We start from the raw sequence: 8,273 nt of genomic DNA, 5'->3' as shown, positions 1-8,273 counted from the left end.
TTTATTTATTTGACAAAATTATAAGTAAAATAGATACTTGCATATAGAAATTCATTTCATGCTCTGAATGTATTTTTGTTAAATACTGTGTATACTTTTGTATTATTTGTACTTTTCTAATGTTTAACAGTGATGGTATTTTTATTATTTTCATTGTATTTTTAAGAAAAAATCAAATTAAAAACCCAGTGAAATCAATTAAAATGATACAATTATATATGCAATAGTGTCTATTTTACTTATATTTTGTACAAATTAATAACAGGTTAAACTGCATGTACTGCAGTGTTGAAAAAACACTGTTTATTCCCAAATTGATGTTTTATTCCAACTTCACATAACAGGGTGTTCCTAGAATAATGAAGAAATACTGGAATCTCAAATTGTGTCATATCATTGTTTCTAATATCTGCATCAGCAGTAACCCTTTTGAAAATGAAATGTGCTTTTTATCAAAATGCACTTAAAAATTGCATTTTATCTGCACTTGTTTAAGCGAATTGTCTGCATTTTCTAAAGAGTACACTTTATTGCATTGATTAATTAGAAACAGATGAAGCCTTTTTTTCATGTTCGGAAGTGTATTTTTCTTTTCTTTTTTATAAATAATCCACTTTTTCTTAGACAGTGGAGTTTTAAGTACATCTTTTTAATTTATAAAATGTTTAAAGTGTATCTTTTCTAGGTTAGGACATATTTTTACTTTAGAAACAAAATAACTCATTCTTAAAAGCATTATTAGGTGTTTGCTAAAATTTAAATTAGTAACAAAGTATTTTTTCCATTGGGGCCATACAATCAAAATGTTCACCATAAAAATGCTGACAACTTCAAACATCATTCTTTTTAAGTACAAATGTAAGCGCTTCATCTGCGTTCTCTGTATTGCAATCCACTTTATAATTTAAAGTGTATTTAATTACATGTTGAACAAAAAGATTGTGAAGTAAGAAGCTAAAGTGACATTATTCAAGAAGCTTCTTCTCTTAAAGATTCACTAACACAACATCGAGTTTAAACAGTTTTAACAACGTTATTCGCAACAACAGTAAATATTTGTAGTGGTTATAACAATGACCCAAAGAAATATTATTTATATGATTTAAAAAAAATCTGACGACATATGTGAAGGATTATCTGTGGAAAATATAGGGACATGGAGTAGCTGTACACACAATTTAAGTGGAACATTTTAAGTACAAAAGGGGCATTATTAAGCTAAATGCAGGTCAGAGATAAGCAACTTGGTCAGTGACCTCACAATGACATAATGACCCTGAATACATAAGTGCTTTTAATTAAACTATGTAATAGAAACAGTGATATAAGGATGTTGCATGTTTACCATAATTTTATACACAGCTTATCATTCAAGGTATAGTCGAGCTAAAATTAAATATATATTTTACATTTAAGTTCGAATAAAAAAAAATACACATTTTTTTCTTCAAGAGTTCCTGCTTTGTTCAACTGCATGTGTGTAATATAACGTATTCAGTATTATGGGTATGAGAGTCCCATCCACTGCTCCCGGGCCTTGTGGCAGAATCCAACCTTCATGCAAGTTTGTTGTTGTACACGGACTGGAAACCTATGGAATGTATCATGTGTTTAAAATTAACAGTACATGATAAAGCATTTATATACATGATTTGATTAACTGTGTTTAAATTTTCATTTATTTACTGTGCTCAAGTTTTCATCATCTATTGATTTTTTATTCACATATAGTTTATGTATCAAATAAAAATGAGGAATAAAAAAAGATGAAAAGTAAATAAATTATGATTGTACCATCCCTGTAAAATGAAAAATAATTTAAACTTTAATTATTTGAACCAAAATCTATATGAGATTTTATCACATGCTATACCCTGTTACACATGTGTAATATACTTTTTAAGCGTTTTCATTGGCTTAGTTTTCGTTTATTGACCAATCGCATTTTGTTATTTAACCGAAATGACGTTGCAACGTCAAATGATGCCACGAAATGTAAACATCATTTGGGATTTATCATTAACCAGGTTTTCCGAAGGAAAAAACTGGTTATTAGATTGGCGAATGCGGGCGGGCTGGCTGGCGGGCGGGCGGAACAAGCTTGTCCGGGCCATAACTATGTCGTTCATTGTCAGATTTTAAAATCATTTGGCACATTTGTTCACCATCATTGGACGGTGTGTCGCGCGAAATAATTACGTCGATATCTCCAAGGTCAAGGTCACACTTTGAGTTCAAAGGTCAAAAATGGCCATAAATGAGCTTGTCCTGGCCATAACTATGTCATTCATTGTGAGATTTAAAAATCATTTGGCACATTTGTTCACCATCATGGGACGGTGTGTCGCACGAAAGAATCACGTCAATATCTCCAATGTCAAGGTCGCCACGACTAAAAATATAAATTTTTTTAAACAAACTTACAAAGGGGGTTAATTTTGTTTGTTCATTTCAAAAGTTCAGTTTGAGTTTTCTCCCTTTATCAGATTTTTTTTTCACAATGAAAACCTGGTTTTGTGACAATTTTGTCCCTTGTTATGTTTGCGTTAATATTTATTTAATTTGCTCATTTAAAAGCATGTGATAAAAAAGATCTCACACTCGTTGTCATATCATACATGTACCATATTTTATTAAACTCGTCCAGGAAATTCATTAGTAAGCTCGCCAAAGGCTCGTTTACATACAAAATTCCTTTACTCGTTTAATGAAATATGGTATGATATGACAACTCGTGCCAGATCCTATATGTAAGACATGATGTATTTAAATAGATAACATTTTTTCTACAACAGTTTAAAATCATGATTGAGTAATTGATTATAGAAATAAAGACATTTACCGATCATATGTTTGCTGATTGAACTCGTGAAGGCATGTCAATTAACGAAAGATGATCTGCTGATTCCATGAAGATCTGCCAGCTTGGAATAGATGTTTCCTTTGGTCAAAAATCTTTAACTGATGTCAGTGATGAGTACCTGTTGGTGTAGTACAATATGAAAAAGTGAATAATACTAGTCTTCTAATGTAATGAAAATACTATAATATGTTACTGTTGTGTATGTGTGTTCAAGAACAACAAGATATTTTGATAACTCAGTAATTGATTTGTTATTTCATGATGATCATCACTTTGGTGTTTTGTGGTTGAAGGTTTGATACACATGTAGGCTAACAGTTGCCTAACTGGGCACATTTTACAATCCAACATAATTTAGCAATGCATGTATCGTTCTGACAGAATATTAAATAAGCATAATACAAATAAAAGGAATAGATTGTAACGAGTTGTATAGCGTTGATAACAAACATTTACCAATAAAAAACAAGGCTCCATTGAGTACTTATCCGAACAAAAAAACTTCCGAAATCACATGCAAATTGCAATGGAGATAAAAACTTACAGCAAAATTAATCATTGCACAATAATTTGAGCGGCGGGAAGCGCATATACTTCAACTGCTGTTGAACAATATAATTGAATCACACACATAATAAACACATAGGGTTTTCACGTATGATAAATTGCAATTTATTTTGATTTATTCATCCTTATCGAATATAAACAAAGGGCAGTAACTGACATATTGATTCCAACGTTAAATATTTTGCAGAAAGTAATCAAGGGATACAAAACAACATGTTTACTTCCTCTGTATTGTCGTCGATAAAAAGACGGAGTCAAAAGCTTCTTATTCGGCGTCTATATGCACAACATACGCGGCGTCCATTTTGTTTTCGACGTAACTACGACTGCTTCTTACGTCTCGTAGACTTACGAGAAAATTCTACGATATCGTAAGTTGCGAAAGTTTATTGAAACGCAAAATGGCAAGTTGCGATAATCGCAACTGGTTTACGAGTCGTAACATACTTACGAGAGCTTATTGAAACGGTCCCCATTGGTTGACTTTTGACACGGGGCTGGCTTCAGCGTACAGGTATGTCAATACTATATAAACTGTACGCTGAAGTTTCTTTAGCTTATCTATTATCAGATTTGATTTTTTTAGACCGGGTCATAAGCTTCGTCCAAAGGACGCTTATTGCCTATGGTCGCCATAATAACAGTCACAATTTCCGACACGTTATACCCGAAAATGTCAAGTGTTTTATACCCGTTCATCTATCATCATTCACAATTGTAACACATTTAGCCTTTAATCATTACAACATTACGAACTTCTCGAAATTAATATCAATTATCAACTTCTTTACTTACGTTTATTGTGTGACTAAGTTGATAATTCGCTAACGGTTTTTACTCAAATTGATTTAAATCGGCAGCAATCTTTAATCAGAACAGAACAGAACAATACTTTATTACTCCCAGGTATACATAGATACAACATGGGGAACATATAATATACACAGAACAAAATACATATTTTGTTTCCGGTTCAAGTGTGGGACATTTTGGTGTAGGGGGAAGTCATATTAATATAAGCAGTTTCAATCACTTAACAGTTTTAACAGTTACATTGATTGTTTGTAAGTTTTAAATTAAGTTCGCAAAATGGGAGAGATAAAAGTTAACATTGGTTTTCAAGAATAGCATTTGTGCTTAAACAATAATTTAGTAATAATAATAGTAATTAAATAATAATAATAAAATAATAATGATAATGATTATAATAATAATAATGATATTGATAATAATACGCATAAGAATCATGCATGCACAGAATAATCATATACATCATCATCATTAACATGAAACAATATCATAATCAAAATATTCATATTTACAATCTCAGGAATATAAGCATTGTCATAGTCATTGATAATATACATCAACATAATGTTAGAAATAATTTAACAATAGATAATGTAAGTATACATACATAAATGCTATTCATTGTACATCAGAGAAGATACATCACACAATTATTAACGGGATCAATAACAGTGTTTTATTTACTGGTGTATGGTACGTCTACATAGATTATACTTGTAAATGTTTATAGAATCGATGCGGATCATTCCGTATAATAGCCTCTTTAGCAGACTAGAGTAAAACACAGGTGACGTCATAGCACTACTGCAGTATTTATCAAACGAGTCTTTGCGACCTAGTTTGAGCCCGTGTACAGTTAAAAGTTATGGATCACCTCGTATGAATATTATCGGTTTGGACAGACGCGTGTTTTTAACAGATGTCGGTGCAAAATTAATTGGGTATCACCCGCGAATTGAGGTAAGCCATTTAACAGTTGGAGAGTAAGTAATATAGCATGCTTTAAAGTTATAGGCGTTCGATAAACTTGCATCGTGAATAATTAAAGTAAGTGAGTTCGGAGGCATTGGCGTTTTGTTGTAGTTGTTGTTCGAAGAATTAAAACTCAATGCAATAGTTTAATGCCTGATAAATTTCTTCATTATAATTGTGCTGAATTTCGAAAGCTCTTTCATTGCTACTATTGATGACGGCGTCATAATTTCGTTAAATGTTGCATGCCTTTCTATTTGGTTACCTAAATATCGATGCCGTTCGTTATCAAAATAAGGGCGGCATGTAATTAAATAGTGTTTTTCAGTAGCTATTTCGTGTGTATTACATAGGTTGCATAGGCGATCATGGAATGGGATGCCTTCATAGCGGCCAGTTTCTACAGGGAGGAGGTGGTTGGCAGTACGGAATTTAAAGATACTTTGGGACTCATCGGGATGCGTTTTAATCAGGAAAGGCTCAAACTCATGGTTTCTTTTAAAACTGCTGTAGATGCGCCCTTTGTTGCTTATTTGTAGTTCAGCGTTCCATGATTGCTTAAATTGATCAATTAGTGTTTGTTTTATTTGTATGTGGATGTTGTTTTGTGTAATTTGTGTTTGGTTTTGCCAGATGTCTGGTCTTCCAACAGATGTAAGGATTTCTTTAATTTTATTTAACCATTTAAAATTTAAATTTGGTTGTGACAACATATGTTGGTAAGTTAGTAAAGATATTTTGTTTTCTTTGCCTGTAATGAGTCTAGTCCAAAAGGAGATCATTTTTGTTTTAATATTAATGCTTAAAGGGTAGCGTCGTAGTTCACCATATAGAAAGTTGATTGGTGTGGACCGACGGGCTTTTGTGATTTTTCTCATGAAATCAGATGTAATTGTTTATTTAAGCCGTAACGATGTACGATTACACCATTGTTTTGTTTTCACACCAGTAATATTCCTTTGTCTCGATGAGCGGTTCTGATCGGTGTTAATGCCGACTGCGTATCAATTTTTCAGGTCAATAACACGGCGATGTATTAATGCACAGTGTACAGCTGAAAAAGTTTGATATCTGGGACGGCATTTGTCAGGAAAAAAATCAATACCGATAATCCGCATTGTTCAATAATTAAGCAACGATTAATAACACGTATCCTTTATGGATTTTCATGAAATAAAAACCATAATAAAGAAAATGTTATTCTCTTTAATCTGATTTAAAAAAAACAATTAATTATGCTGTTAAAGGTTTTTCTATTATTTGACCTAGTGACCTAGTTTTTGACCTCAGATGACCCATATACAATCCCAACCCAGATTTCATCAAGACAAACATTCTGACCAAATTTCATAAAGATTGGGTGAAAAATGTGACCTCTATTGTCTACACAAGGTTTTTCTATTATTTGACCTTGTGACCTTGTTGTTGACCCTAGATGACCCAAATAAATCCCAACCCAGATTTCTTCAAGATAAACATTCTGACCAAATTTCATAAAGATTGGACGAAAAATGTGACCTCTATTGTCTACACAGGGTTTTTCTATTATTTGACCTTGTGACCTAGTTTTTGACCCCAGATGACCCAAATACAATCCCAACCCAGATTTTATCAAGATAAACATTCTGACCAAATTTCATAAAGGTTGGATGAAAACTGTGACCTCTACTGTCTACACAAACAAATTGTTGACGGACACACGCACACACACACGCACGCACATACGGACGCCGGACATCACACGGTCACATAAGCTCACCATGTCACTTCGTGACAGGTGAGCTAAAAACGTTTTGATATTGCTACAATATACAATGGACAATCATAAAAAGGGAGATACTTGAGGTAACGCTGCTTTTTAAGGTTAAAAATCATATGAATCAAAACAAATGTATTGACAATGTTAATGTGTTATTTAATCATTATATATATATATATATATATATATTTATTTCGGAGATAGCATACATACACACATGCCTTGAAACAACATGTACATAAAACAATATGAAGTAAAAACAATCATAATTGAAAAGTACATGCATAGAATGCACTATGGCATGCACACTAACGCCAAGGATTACACAAAAAGAGCAATATCCCTTATTTCCATTGTGGTCCATGATTGTTGGTGGCACGAAGTAGAGAGGCACTAGTAATAAATTAATACTAAATACTATGTTTTATTATAATAAATACATGAAATATAATACTGAGATTCAGATCAATGGACACAAATGTATCAATTATGATCGTCATATCACAGATAAATTTGGATTGATTAAAAAATTAAAGGTTACTACAACAAACAAAAATTTAAAAGTCACATTAAGTATGAATGTATTATTAATCCGAAATGATAAAAAATTGGGAAAGGAAAATGTAAACATTTCACAGCATAGCATAGCAACTTAAAATAGATTAAAAGACTCTGTGTTACTTTTCGGTGGCCTAATGGATGAGGCACCTGCCTCCTAAGCCGGATGTTGCGGATTGGAGTCCCGCCGCAGGTTTAACATGATATTGTATTTTATTTGAATCGAATACATCTTTAATAAATGTTTAAATATATGATGTATGCAGTGTTTGCCTTTACAATATTGTCAAACATATTTAACATAAAAACATTAATACAAATTATTGATATTCATTTTAATTTGTAATTACACTTTATCGGCAACGCCATATTCGAGCCTTTCATTTTACCAAAATGCTATACAGTTAAGAAATGTGCACCGTATACATGATTTGAACGACTTGCAATTGTAGAACTTGTTAAAAATGCTTACATAACGCATGCGTATTTCCACAAGACAGCTACAGACACATTGTATATAACAGTATGGGTGTCGGCATGGAAAATCCAACGGCTGACTGGAAGGGAACATCGGAGTGTATGTTTATTGTGGTGGTACTAGAGTGGGCTTCAGCAACCGAGAAGTCATGGATGATAAAGTATTGTTACGTAATTATCTCGATTAGGCTACGTGGATCGTGGTGCATAAATTTGTTCGAAATAAAACAACCCGTCAAAAAATATTCATATAGGGAATTACATCGT

At 32.5% G+C, this 8,273-nt stretch overlaps 1 long non-coding RNA gene across 2 annotated transcripts; it reads right to left on the bottom strand.

The window, feature by feature from the left end:
• Positions 1 to 667: 667 nt before the first annotated feature.
• Positions 668 to 3,625, bottom strand: LOC127871684 (uncharacterized). Of its 2 annotated transcripts, none has more exons than XR_008045503.1 (3): positions 3,320 to 3,625; positions 2,843 to 2,981; positions 668 to 1,591 (listed from the first exon to the last, which is right to left on the bottom strand). It is a non-coding gene; the product is annotated as an uncharacterized LOC127871684 (long non-coding RNA). The 2 variants fall into 2 exon arrangements; XR_008045504.1 differs by having other exon boundaries at positions 670 to 1,591; positions 3,408 to 3,620.
• Positions 3,626 to 8,273: the final 4,648 nt, after the last annotated feature.

Source organism: Dreissena polymorpha, chromosome 3 (assembly GCF_020536995.1).
Source record: "Dreissena polymorpha isolate Duluth1 chromosome 3, UMN_Dpol_1.0, whole genome shotgun sequence".
NCBI classification, from domain to species: domain Eukaryota; kingdom Metazoa; phylum Mollusca; class Bivalvia; order Myida; family Dreissenidae; genus Dreissena; species Dreissena polymorpha.
This window is presented reverse-complemented; position numbering and strand designations above follow the sequence as displayed.